The sequence below is a fragment of the Pinus tabuliformis genome, chromosome 6 (genome assembly GCF_031772625.1).
Source record: "Pinus tabuliformis cultivar Carrire ecotype Pingquan chromosome 6, CPIR1, whole genome shotgun sequence".
Taxonomy (NCBI): domain Eukaryota; kingdom Viridiplantae; phylum Streptophyta; class Pinopsida; order Pinales; family Pinaceae; genus Pinus; species Pinus tabuliformis.
The window spans coordinates 1,179,880,053-1,179,893,905 of record NC_142292.1 but is presented as its reverse complement, the minus strand read 5'-3'; positions in this window follow the sequence as shown (position 1 = coordinate 1,179,893,905).

Here is a 13,853-nt window from a genome sequence, read left to right as displayed (position 1 = left end):
ACTTAACCAAAAGAAGATATTAAAAAGGTGATTTAGCCCAAAAATTATGGAAATGGTCCCCATTATTTGAAATAATCAAGTAAAAAATGGGGAGGCTGAGTTTTCACTTCAACAATGGCGACACATGTGTAAGAACTAGTTATCTCTAGTTAAAATATCATGAACTTTAATTGACCTAAAAATGAAAAATAATGGATTCCACAAAACCGTCTAACAATAAAACATTTCACATGGGTCCCACATTAATGAATTAAGTAATATAAGCTTGAAAATATAAGTACTCAAAAGAGACTGAGTTTAAAAATCATGAATCCAAATTTTGGGAAAAAAATATTTTAAGATTACCTCGTATGAAAGAAATAGAAGAACGTACAGACATGAGTTTTTGATAAAGAATATATCCATTGTTATGAATGGTCTTCGACATCATTTTGTTGCCAACCAGCCTGAACAATACCTCGAAGAAGTTGTATTTTATGCCATACAAGCATGGTCCTGCTGCCAGCGAGCGTCCATAGCCTCGATGGGTTTACTTGTATTTCCCATGCTTCCTCTTTTAATCACCCTTTTGATAAGCGCATTTGCAAGCTTTTAGTTTATGATGTACCTGAGTGAAAGAGGTGGGATGGTAATAGAGACTTATGTTAATGGATATAATACTTCCATAATGTTGACTCCAAATTATTTTCCCATGACTATCAATCAAAGGTTTTATAAAGTAGAGGGGTGGGAAGGATCCATTGAGTTAAACTCAGGTCAGTTCTTTCCTTGAAAAGGTGAACCATATCACTTAGAATTGATGGTGTTCCTCCATGAAAAATATTTTAAACCAGAGGGCGTCATAATTCCATAAAGATATATCTTTAATAATAAATTAAATTCACTGAAATAGACAAAGTAAAGATTTCCCATGTATGCCAACCATTGTTAGGTGAGGAAAAGGCCTTCCACATAAATTATGACAGAATCATCAAAATCAAGACAAAACTGAAAGAAAAAGGAAAAGAATTCCAAATTGAAGTGAACAAGAAATCAACAAACTCCAAAAATGTAAAAATGAAGAAAGCAAAAGTTGAAAGAAAAATTCCAAATTTAAAAGACAAACCCCAACAAGATAATCATGCGAACGTTCATCTTTTATTGAGAATCTAGTAAATTTTATCATTTGTAGTCATAAGCAATTAGGTTTATGAAATTAAAGGGTGAATAGCAGTGATGAGAGATAATAAGCTAAATGAGAAGTCTCTGCCTACTACAAATTTTCTTATTTCAAAGGAAATCCTGCATAAAAGCATCTTAACCATTTTCTGATAAAAACAATGCTTAAGAAATAGACTAAAGGTTCTGAAACTCCCTAGTTTAGCTGATTTAATGAGGATCATTACTGCTTCTCCCAAAAACTTGAAAGAAAATAAAAAAAAGGAGAATGAATTCCAAATCTGAGGTGTGCAGTAATTCTTGAAGTCCTGCAAAACAAAGTTTAAGATAAGAAAAAAACTAAAAATGACACTGAAAGCAAAATATAAAGAAGTGGAAAAGGAAGGTCATGGGCATATGAATCTTACCATTGGAGAATTTCGTTTAATTTTACTTGGGAAGTATCATTTTCTTCAACAAAAGATAACTTCTCCTTTTGATTAGAATTAAAAACATTAAGAAGTTGTTCTAATGTAGTGTTTATTGGCCCAATATCATAATTTATTCAATCAAAATTAAAGCAAGCAGTACTAGAAGAAAATAATGATTCATGTTCAAGGAATCAGAAGTGGACCAAATCCATAAAAAAATGAGAACGATGATGTGATTTTGCATCAAGGATTGCTCTCCTAATGTTTCAAATTTCATATTCACTCCATGCTTCTTATAAATTGTCAAGAATCAAAACCAATTCCAAAAGAGTGTAATGCATATGTGTAGATGGAGAGGTATTGAAATTTTTCATGCTAAATATAGAGTGATATATCAAAACTCAAATATAAGAGAAATCAAACATGATTTAACCATGATCCATTATCTTTTCTTGTTCCAAATTCCTTACCAATTGCTGCATTACCATAGTGGTTGCTCAAGAGTGCCTTGAAATGGGCATCCAATAGTGAGACAAAGGAAAAAATAAAAACGAACCACATGTGATGAAATTTATCATTAGCCAAGAAGATTGCTGAGAAGAGTAAAAAGAGGCTCATGTGCACATACCATGAAGAATGTATATCCCCAAAGTCACAAAGTCATCCCGAGGAATGAATACTTAGATTTGATGAAATTATAATTAAAATACATTCAAGCCCTTGAACACCATGATAACACGAAAGTAAGTGTATATATACAAAGATAATCAAATAACTTCATGTGAGCATAGTGAAATATCATAATTAATTGATCAGAGACCTACGAGGTTACTTAACCCGATATTCTGAAGTTTCGAGGTTCCAAGAGAAACAAAGTGAAAGGTAAGAGCTCCGATAAACAAGACTTCTGAAATGGGAGATATTCTCCGATAGATAAAATTCTGATAAATAAAACCTTTATTATTTAAATGTTTTTAGTGGAATTTCTTTTTGGAGATTTATTTGATTTTCACTTCCAATATCGGAAGTCCTTATAGAAATATTTCTTGTAAATCTTTTAAATAAGAGTTCCAATAAAAGGAAACCTGATTAATATTTGATAAAAATATAATATCCGAGCTCGAATATGGTAATAGCTCAATATGACTTATACCAGATTTTGAGATCAAGGAATTTGAGCTGGAAAATAAAATAGGCCTCATGGATCTCAGAAACAAATCCGGAATGTGTTTTCAAAAGCTTCTGACCTAACATAATATCAGAAGCTCTGAAGACACTGGAAAGTGAAAAACTGAAATTTAGGGTTCTGGTAATTACCAGATAGAGGCCCTGAATCAATTCAGAAGAAGAAATGCGACTAAAGCGGACGTAAAATTAATGAGCGCAATGGAAAGGTTTTAACTCAACTAAAAAATTTAAGATTTAGAACAGGCAGAGATAAAATCATGGATAAGATCATTTGTTGCAAGATTTTTTGCAATTTCCTTTGTTTGTAGCAAAGTAGGACAAGAAAGACTAAGAATTTTATTTCAGCTGCATCAATGAGAGGCAAAATATGATTATTGACCCGTATTGCTAAATTTGCAAATAAAGGAAAATATGAATAGAAACAAAACTATAGAATACCCAGACTTTGATGAAACAAAAAATACTTCCTTGGACATGTTGCAGATTAATCACTCGCTTTATCTCTAAAGATAATTAGATTTTCTTGTGAAAATACAATTTCCAAATCAAGTCAACGAACCTACAAAAGAAGCAAAACATAAATAAGAAGTAAACTATGAAAAAAAGAAAACTAACAACAGATGAAGATGAACATATTTATGCATACCTGGAAGAGTCGATTTGTAAGTTTACCTCATGAATCTTCAAGTTCTCCCATGCATTTGCATGAGTTCAAAATCATCTTCTTATTCAATTTAAATTAACTATTAAGTAATGAGCAATTTGCATCTGTTTCCCATTTGAATTGAGGAAACTATGGTAAAAATGACCATAAGAAATGTTTGTGAATTTAGGGAAACTTGGTATGCTCAGCTATAATGATTCTTTGAAATTTCATCATTCATGATTTTGTTTGAGAAAAACAATTTTAATCTTATGATGAAAATTTGTGAAGTGGGATAATCAAGAGCATCACATATGTGTTTGATCTAAAGCGCTCTAATCCACTTTTGCCAAAAATGAAATGGATAACAGAGGAAAAATTTGAGCCCATTACTTGTTTATTAAAAAATAGCAAATTAATAGTGGCGACCTCTTTGAGTCGAGACGATTCACGCACGCAACAACAGCCCCTGGTGCAGTACTCCTTCCATCGCCATGGCCCAGGGAGGGGGCCCTGAGGCCCCTCCTCCTTTGCCTCCTCCACCAGAGATCCTTGTGTTCAGGAAGCTGATCGATGAAAGTAGTAAACGCCCAACAAGGGAAACTCAGCGTAAGTTTGTAAAGAAACTTGACATCATCCCCACAGTCGCCCTGCCTGTTGAAGATTATTGCAGATATGCTTTGAACTTAGCTGAAAGAGGGCTCATCGGTCAATTTACAGGGCTATGGCCTTCCCCCAAGGCTATCGAGGCATGGGTATAGAGGAAATGGCGACCACTCGTAAAGGAAGGCATCAGAAGCTTCCTGGTTGGTAAGGGCTTTTTTGTCTTTGTTTTTGATTTAGTAGAAGACACAAATCTCATCTCTAGGAATGGACCATATTTCATGGGACCTCAGGGTTTGTATCTAAACTCATGGTCACCAAATTTCGATCTCACACAAGATGTTCCGTCAGCAGTTCCAGTGTGGGTGCGCCTCCCTCATCTTCCAATGCACTGCTGGAACTCGAAGTCACTAGAAATGATTGTTAACACCCTGGGAAAATACATATACAGAGCAAAGAGAAGAGATTAGTATTCATGTGCAAGAATATGCATCAAAGTCGACTTGGAAATAGGGTTACCTGAAGCCATAAAGTTAACAATAGCAGACTGGTCTTATATCCAAGAGTTAGACTACGAACAACTACCATTCAAATGTAGAAATTGCCATGAATATGGGCATTTCACAAGACATTGCAAAAAAAAAGGAGGAGGAAGATCTAAGGAAGTCGAAAGGAGAAAAATGGATCTAGGTGCAGAAAGCAGTCCAGGCCAAGGTGAGTATTAGGAATAAAGGGAAAGAGGTACCGATGGAGTCGGGAATGCCCTTAACAGGAATGGTTCAAACGGAAGGAAGAGGAGAACAACCAAAGACAATGACCTTAATAAACCCATTTGAAACCCTCAACACTTCAATCGAAATTCTAGAAACATAGGTAGAGGAGATTGAATGAAAAGTTACCTCACTTGAAGCAGAAAAGAAGAACATAGAAGTAACCCAACTTGACTCCCCAACAGGAACCTCCTCCTCACCCACATATGCATAAATGACAAGGAAAAAGCCCCGGAAACCTCTAGGTCATCGGAAGACGAGACATTAGAGAGACCCTCTAAAAGAGTTGGAAGGAAATCTCATAAGGAAGCTAGGGAAGAAGAGGCGAAGAGGAAAAAAATGCAAGGCAACCAATCCACCATTGAAATGTCTATCGGGAGAAACACCAGAACAAGGCCCTCTAAGGGGGGATCAACTCACTCCAATTCCATGAAATAATGAAACTAGTCTCTTGGAATTGCAGAGGCTTGGGGAACCCTTCAAAAGCTGAAGCAGTAAAAGATCTTCTGAAAGTATAAACTCCCAAGATCCTCATGCTCCAAGAGACTAAGCTTGAAGGGGAAACCCTTCTTGAGATCAGCAAATTAAAATGGGGAAAAAATGCAGGAAAGACCATTAGTGCAAGAGATACCTCTGGTGGCCTAGAAACATTGTGGTCGGAGGACAAATATCAACTAGAAAGCTCCTTTGAGACCCAAAAATGGATATTCACCGAACTTCAACACCTCTCTAATAAGCTCTCCATCTTTCTCTTCAACCTTTATGTTCCAGTCCACCTTATAGAGAAGAAAGAATGATGGCAGACCTTGCCTGATTTCTTAGACATTTACTCCCCTCAGAATATAATAGTGGTTGGAGATCTCAACGTCATCATTGATCCAAAAGAAAAGAGAGGTGGAAATAGTGGTAGGGACCAAATGATTCCATTAGTATAGGAGCTGATAGTTCATTGGATCTTCTTGACTTCAAACAAAATAAAGGTCTTTACACCTAGACAAACAATAGAGCTGGGGCAGAACACATCTCTACTCGCCTAGATCGCTTCCTAGCATAGAGCTCTTTGTTGCTAGGAAAAAGACTGATCTCCTCGAAAATTCTCCCAAAGCTGGCCTCAGATCACAAACCTATTCTCTTACAGCTGGAAGAGGAAGAAAATTTGGGCCCTATCCCCTTTAGATTCAACCCGCTTTGGTCAGGGAAAGAAGGGTTCATGGAAACTATTCTGGAGGCATGGTCCATACTTGTGACAGGATCTCCCAGCTTCGTGTGGGAGCAGAAACTAAAAATAACCAAGAGAGCTCTGAAAAAATGGATTAAAGAACCCTCAAATTCTCCTACCAGCAACAGAAAGGAGACAATTCAGTTTTTATCCGATCTACAAATGGATTTGGAAAGTAAGGAGATATCTGTTTTATATTTAGAAAAAGAACAAGCTACGCAAATCAAATCATTTCGTGCTTTCTGCCATGAAGAAGAGACTTGGAGGCTTAAGTCTCGTAGCCTATGGCTTAAAGCTGGAGATCGAAATACCTCTTTCTTCCATAGGCAATATAGAGCCCAACTATCTCGAAATCATATCTCTGAAATCACTTGCTTAGATGGGACTGTGCTTAAAGGTCAAGAATAGCTAAAAAAGGCAGCAGAAGATCATTTCCAGAATCTATATAAAGAGGAAGGGAATGGGAGTGAAGAAGTCACCTCTAAATTTCTCTCCCACATTCCATATTTGGTAAGAAAGGAGGACAACACTAGTCTTACGAAACCTTTCTCCGAGGAAGAAATCTGTAAAGTAATATGGTCCATGGAACTAGACAAGGCACCAGGACCTGATGGCTTCTCAATTCATTTTTATAGAATCTGCTGGGAAATAATAAAAATTGATCTTCTGAGGATGATTAAAGATTTTCATCAAAAAGCCAAAGTGGTAGGTAGTACTAACTCTACCTTCCTTGCACTAATACCAAGAGAAGTGAATCCGGGCACTTTTGACATGTTTAGGCCAATCTCGCTCTGCAATGCATCATACAAAATCCTGACAAAACTGTTGGCAAACAGAATCAAGACACTGCTTGGAAAACTCATTTATCCCACCCAAGGTGACTTTGTCAAAGGGAGACATATATTGGACAACGTAATACAGGTGCAAGAAGTCATACATTCCAGTTATCTTCGGCAGGAGCAAGGTATGCTCATAAAGTTAGACATGGCAAACGAATTCGACCGGGTAAATCTTTCTTTCCTGTACAAAGTCCTTCTTTCCTTTGGTTTCAACTCTAGCTTTGTCAATTTGATTAAAGCTTGTACTGAAAAGCCATGGATAGCTCCTTTAGTTAATGGTAGGCCAACAAACTATTTCCAAGCCTCGAGGGGAATAAGGCAAGGCTGACCCCTCTCCCCTTTCTTGTTCATTCTTATGGCAGACTCGCTAAGTAGAAAACTGACAGCTGAAAAGAAAGTAGGGACAACTCCAGGAGTCAGGTTGGAGAAAGGGATAGAGCCTCTCAATCATGCACTATTTGCGGATGATACTCTTCTTTTGGGCGGAGCCTCCATCAAGATAGCCAAAGTTTACAGTGGAATTCTTCAAAAGTTCTGCAGCATATCAGGAGCTCTTAATAATTAAAGGAAAAGTGAAATATACAAGTGGAATGTGGATCAACAAGAAATTCAAAGAATAGCCCTCTCCTTAGGCTTTTTGGGATTCACTTCTTGGGATAAAATCAAATATCTCGAGTTACCAATAACCCTGGGCCCTAACAAATTATCGCTGTGGAAAGAGGTAATAAGCAAAATTAAGTCCAAGATTACAGCTTGGGGAGGTCAATGGCTCACCAATGCTGGCAAACACATCCTTATAGAATTTTTATTTTCCTCCCTGCCTATTTATTAGGCTTCCTTTCTTCTGGCTCCAAAGAAGATTATGGAACAGATCTCCAGACTTATCAGGGATTTTCTGTGGAGAAGAGGAAGAGGAAACCAAAGAAAATTCCATCTAGTGAATTGGGATACAGTTAAATGCCCCATCTCTGAAGGAGGCCTGCAAATAAGAGACCCAGGCCTTGCCAATTTGGCTCTTGGAGGTAAAATACTTTGGACCCTCTTCTCAAATAGCAAACACCCTGTCAATCAGGTCATAAAGAAAAAATATCTAAAATTCTCATCGCTAAGGAACATATAGATAAATAACAACATCAAAGGGACATCGATATGGCATCTCTGCTACCGTGGGATAGAGTTCTTCCAAAAGAACTTGTATCCAATTCTTGGCAATGGAAAAAACATGATGCTTTGGCAAGACAACATAATGGGACAGTCGCCTTTGAGAAAAAATGAAGCAATCAAAGAAATCAGGAACTGGCTCATTCAACAAGGAGTCCTCACCCTGGCAAATATATCGACATGGGACGAATCTGGAAAATGGCGAACTTGGGAAATACCTCGAGTTCCATATCAAATGCGCAGTCAAAAGACCCTCTTGGAAGAAGCGTTAATGGGACTGGCACCAGTTCACATGCGTTTGATGGAAAAATGGGGATGGGGAAAGACTGGAATCTACAACGCAAGGCATGGATTTTCCTCTCTTCAACCACAACAAGCTTCGAGCCATACTGCATCTGTGTGGAAACAAGTCTGGGACCCTCTCGGTCTCCCCAAAATAAATTTCTTCACCTGGGTATTAATGCATGGGAAAGTGCTAACTAGCGACAATCTGACTAAAAGAGGTATTCACGGGCCACATCGGTGTTCTCTCTGCTGCAAAGCCCAGGAAACCATGGAGCATGTGTTTGTGGATTGCTCTTTTGCTCAAGAAGTCTGGGACTGCATCCTTCAAGGCCTCAATGTCTCTGCCCCATTGCAAGTCAAAGTAGCTAACCTTTTTAGCACCTGGAGAATGCGTTATCCCCACATGACCCAAAGAAAGACAGCATGGAACAGAATCTGGAAAGCAGTACCTAAATATGTCTGCTGGAAAATATGGCTCGCCAGAAACGACCAGATCTTCAACAACATTCTGAACTCCCCTTTGAAGGTGGCAACAAAAGAAAAAGCATTACTCCTCGAGACTGTGGCCAATCGTCCCCTTAAAAACGATAACATGCTTCTCCCGGAAGAAAAAAAATGGACGAGAAATTATACATTTCGAGACAGGATAAACAACAACACTTGCCCCAATAAATCTCTTGTATGGAGACTACGAGAAGCGGACGCAGATTTTCAAGCTTGGTGGAGGAAACAGAGTAAAACAAAAATCTTTTTTGATGGTGCGTCCAAAGGCAATCCAGGGACAACAGGAGCAGGCAGAGTGATCTACTCCCCGGAGGGTATTCGTGAAGATAGTTTCAGCTGGGGACTTGGACAGAGAACCAACAACTAGGCAGAAATCCTTGGGTTGCTAAAAGCCTATCAGATAGCACGTGAAAAGCGTTAAGAAAATACAAGTCTTCAGGGACTCAGAAATTTTGATAAAGATATTAAATTCAGAGGACCACTTCAGCAATCCAGTGCTCAACAAGACACTTCAAAGGCTGAGATACGTGCTCCAAGACTTCTTTTCCTATCTTGTTTTCCATATTCTACGTGGCTCAAATAAGGAAGTAGACACAAAAGCAAACCTGACATGCCTCCTGCCACAAGGAGCTTTAAGCAAGAATGATGAAGAACCTACATGGAACCCGATCCCGTAATCTAGAGTAAATCTACACCTATGTAATAAAAAGGAGAGCTGCAATTAAAAGGAATTCTGAATATTGTAATGATGGTTGTTTTGGTTTCGGCCCAACCGATTTTAAATAATTAATATAACTGTTATAGTTATTTTTTTTTTAGCAAATTAAACTAAAAAATAAAAGAGAGATGAACTAAGAAACAAAATTAATCTTATTACTATTGTAACTATCTGAGAGAGCATATGAGTAAGTATAATCATACTTCCAGTGAAGCCATTCTCTTAGTTTCAATTCTGTACATATGAAAATGTAGAAAATTTGTAACGAAAATAAAACTGCAGCTAAATCATTAAAAGAAAAATTTAGCCTACTATGTACAATTAACAAATTCGGCAAAATAAACTTATTTACAAAATTCTTACCTTAAAATTCTTTCAACCAAATGTTTACAAGGTCATAAAAATCAGCATGAATTTCCATTGATACTTGAAATAAGTTCAAAGGAAGAGAAAAGAATAGGCCAACATTGAATGATAAGCCTTCAAATGTTGTAAGCTGTTGTAAACTAGCAATATTATGTACAAAAAGGAGCACATGAAAAGAAATCTTAAAAAATGGAATTCCCAGATTTTTCCCAAATGAATTAACAATATGTAGATGGGAATTAAATGGAAAGTTTAGAAGACCTCTGGAAAAATTAGATTGCTGGCCAGATTGTAATGTTACACTCTCATGTGCCAGAGTTCGTGAAAAAATCAATTTAAAGAAAGGCATGTGTCGATATAAAATCAACAAATAAAAATAAGAAATAAGATTTTATTGTTGAAAATAGTCAAAATTTTTCCATTGATTACCACACACATTTATTAACGCATTTGATGAGTGTTGATTGCCTGAATGCTCAAAGTGCCAACACAATGTACTCAGAAATTTAAAAATGAAATTCGAAAGAAAAACAAATTCGAACTGAGGGAATTGAAAATGAAGCAAATTACAATTTAGATTAATGTTACCAATAATGGTAGAACATGGCTAAGACTCATTTGCAAAGATTTCTTTCGCACAATTATCAATAGAAATTATAAATTTAAACTCATTGTTTGCTTTCTTTTGTGGGAATAAGAAGATTTCCTGCTTATGATCCAAAAAGGGAATTCCATCATAGTAGGAATCGAAAATTGGGATAGGTTCTTGAATACAAAAAATATTATGATGATTGCATATTTGAAAATTAGAATGGAGTAGAATTTACTTGATTAAAGTTCTCTTTATCTTCAAAAATAGATTCATCTAAGGAATCAGACAAAACCATCTCTGAAGAGAAAATAGGTCGAGCATTTTCATTTTCCAAGTCATCATCGTAAGTAACTTTATAAGTGTTCTTTTCCTCTGGATTAAATAAATTAGAATCAGGTAAGTAATTGAATAACAAATTAAGAGAATTTTCAGGATTATTGATTGAATTACCGATTAAATTTTCTCTACCAATATCATAGATTAATAATTCATTATTAATATTAGTTCCTTTGTTTTCTAAAATTAAATTTGTATTCAAAGGGTATGTTGATTGATTATGAATTAAATTAATATTGTTAAAGATATCAGGGTAGAGAGAAAAATAGGAAGTTGAAGATATCTACCTGAAGGTTTCTTTATGCATAGATAATTTCTTATTTTCCAAAATAGACAATTCAGATTCTTTGTGCATTTGATCAATCTGCAAATTGCTGCTAAGCTACTCCATAATTTACAGTTGATTATCAAAAAAAGAAGATAGTGAATTAATTGTAGTGGATTGTGTGTTGCCGACATTTTCTAGTGGATTAAATTATTGTTGATTGCTGCTAATAGATCATGACTCTTGTTGAATTTCTACTTGATCATCATTATGTAAAGTTGGAGCAGTTCTGGCATAATGATTATCATTTTTAATTTGAATTTGCGAAGAATCAAAGTTGTCATTTTGAGCAATTGAATCATTATCAAAAAAGGATATACTTTCTGGTTCTTGATAGTTATCACATGATAGAGAGACTAAATGTCTGAACTATCCAATTAATTGGAATTGAGAAGGCAAATATTTGGACTGAAATTGCATTAAAATTAATGTAAATATAACATAAAACATATCCAAATTCTCACCTTCCATCCGACGCAATTCTTCCAACTGATCACACGCCATTTCGTAATCATATTCCTGAAATGCGTGAAGGAAAATATTTGAAAACTTGTCCCAACTATGTACAGAGGCAACTGGAAGAGATAAGAATTAGTATTTTGCTTTTCTGGTCAAAGTAATAGTGAAAATCCTGTAAATAACACCTTAATCAATATTGAAATTATTGCAACTTAAAATAAATTGAAGGAGATGATTAAAAACAGATGTATTACCATTATACTTTACCTGAGACAGGGTTTGGACTACCTTAATAGAAGTGGTTTTTGGATGTGGTCCAATAAAGAAACTTCAAGGAGGTATTTTACATGGAGCCGTAGTAATAAAATAAAATCTTGAAGCATAAGATCATTAGAGATATGATTTTACTATGGCCCTCCTAGCGCAAAAAATGTTGAAGGCTCAAAATATCTGCCTCAACATTGGGGAAAAACCACCCAGTCGGGACCTTAAAGAAAATCCTTTTCCGTTTGAAATGGTGGTTACAAATGGTTAAACTAGATCCAATTACCTTCTCTCTATCTCTGCTGGTTTAAATTATGTCTTTTTCTTACCAATAGAGAAGAGCCGTCAAATCAACCCTCTTGCTGAGCTCAAGCAAGAAAGTGATCCCTTAAGTTGATCTAGGGCTCAACCAAGCCATAACTAAATTTTTCCTCTTTGATAAGAGTACTTCTAGAAATGTAATGATTAATCTAAATGAAAACTAATCCTAGAATGCAAGCAAAAGGAAAGAGATCCTAAGCCTATCTCGATTAGGAAGATATAGATCTAATACAACCAAGAGCAAAGTAATTAAATGATTGAGATTTTAACACGCCTTGTTTTAGGTGAATATCTCGCTAATGAAATAGTTCTACTAGATGATATTATACTTAACAAAATATTCTCTGTTTGCAAATCATTTATCAATGAATAATTGATTATCAAAACCAAGAAAAAGTTCTCATAATTCAATAGTAATTAAATCGAATTTTGATGATAGATTTCTAAGTAAACAGTTATTTAGAAATATGATTTAAATATTTGAGCAAAGAGAAATTAATCACAAATCTATGTGACTGTGAATTAGATAACTAATCCAAAAGACATTTTTTCCTCATATCAAACATGAATGCATAGCATGAGCACAGTGTACACAGATCCACCATTACATAAATGAAATTTGCAATTAAATAAAAGTATTCAAATTACAAACTAATGAAACGTGGTCTCTTGCTCTGTTTCTTGAACTGACCTCCAACAATCTCTTTCAAATTAAACACTATGCCATCAAAAGGAAAATCTACAATAGTGCAAGCTTTGCTTATAATACAAAGTCTAGATTTGAAAAAAGACAAATCCCAATGATTCTCAAATCTGAGATTGATTCTCTCTACTTACAACACCGAACCCCTATTACAATAGTGCTTTAATAATGACATAATTGCAGAAGAGAGCTCTTTAAAGCTTTATACAAAACACTATGTATAATTACAGAGATGGATTCCAAATAGGAGAGTTGTTTGAAGAACAAATCTGCTCCAACAATTTTCATTGGTCAATTTTTTATTTATTTATTTATTTTTTTCTTGCTCGAGTAATCTCATTGATTCAAATATTCTCTTCCTCATATATTCAAATATTCTCCTGCCAAAAACCAATCAAAATTAAATTAAAATGCAAATCAAAATAAAAAATACCAAATCTGGGAAACAAATTTTTGCAATCAAAATTTAATTAAATAAATAAATAAAAAGAAATATGTGCTTCCCATTGATCAATGTAAAGATTTGATTGGTCAAAGAGAACATGATCGAATGGATAGGTTTTGAGCAAATGAAAAATGCAAAAATTAAACTTAGAAAATCAGTTTTGGTTACAAATTCAGAGCTTGATTTTCTGCTTAATTTTAGGCCCATTTAATGACCGAATATGGTGATGAAATCACTTTCAGAAATATTCTCCATGATTTTATCTATCTAACGACCTGTCCTGAACCTCATTTGACCAAGTCAACCTCAACTTATGAACTCCCAAAGTCGATGAGTCAAAACTACTAGAATTCTAGAAAAATTGCTCTCGGCCAAAATTAAAAAAAATTAAATAAAAATCTTAATTCTAATCCTAATTAACTGTTAATTAATTATTTTATTACCTAAATATATATAATTTAATTATAATTATATATTTAGTTAATACAATTAAACTTTAAATAAATTAAAAAGAAATTTAATTATAGAGTATTAAAAAATATAA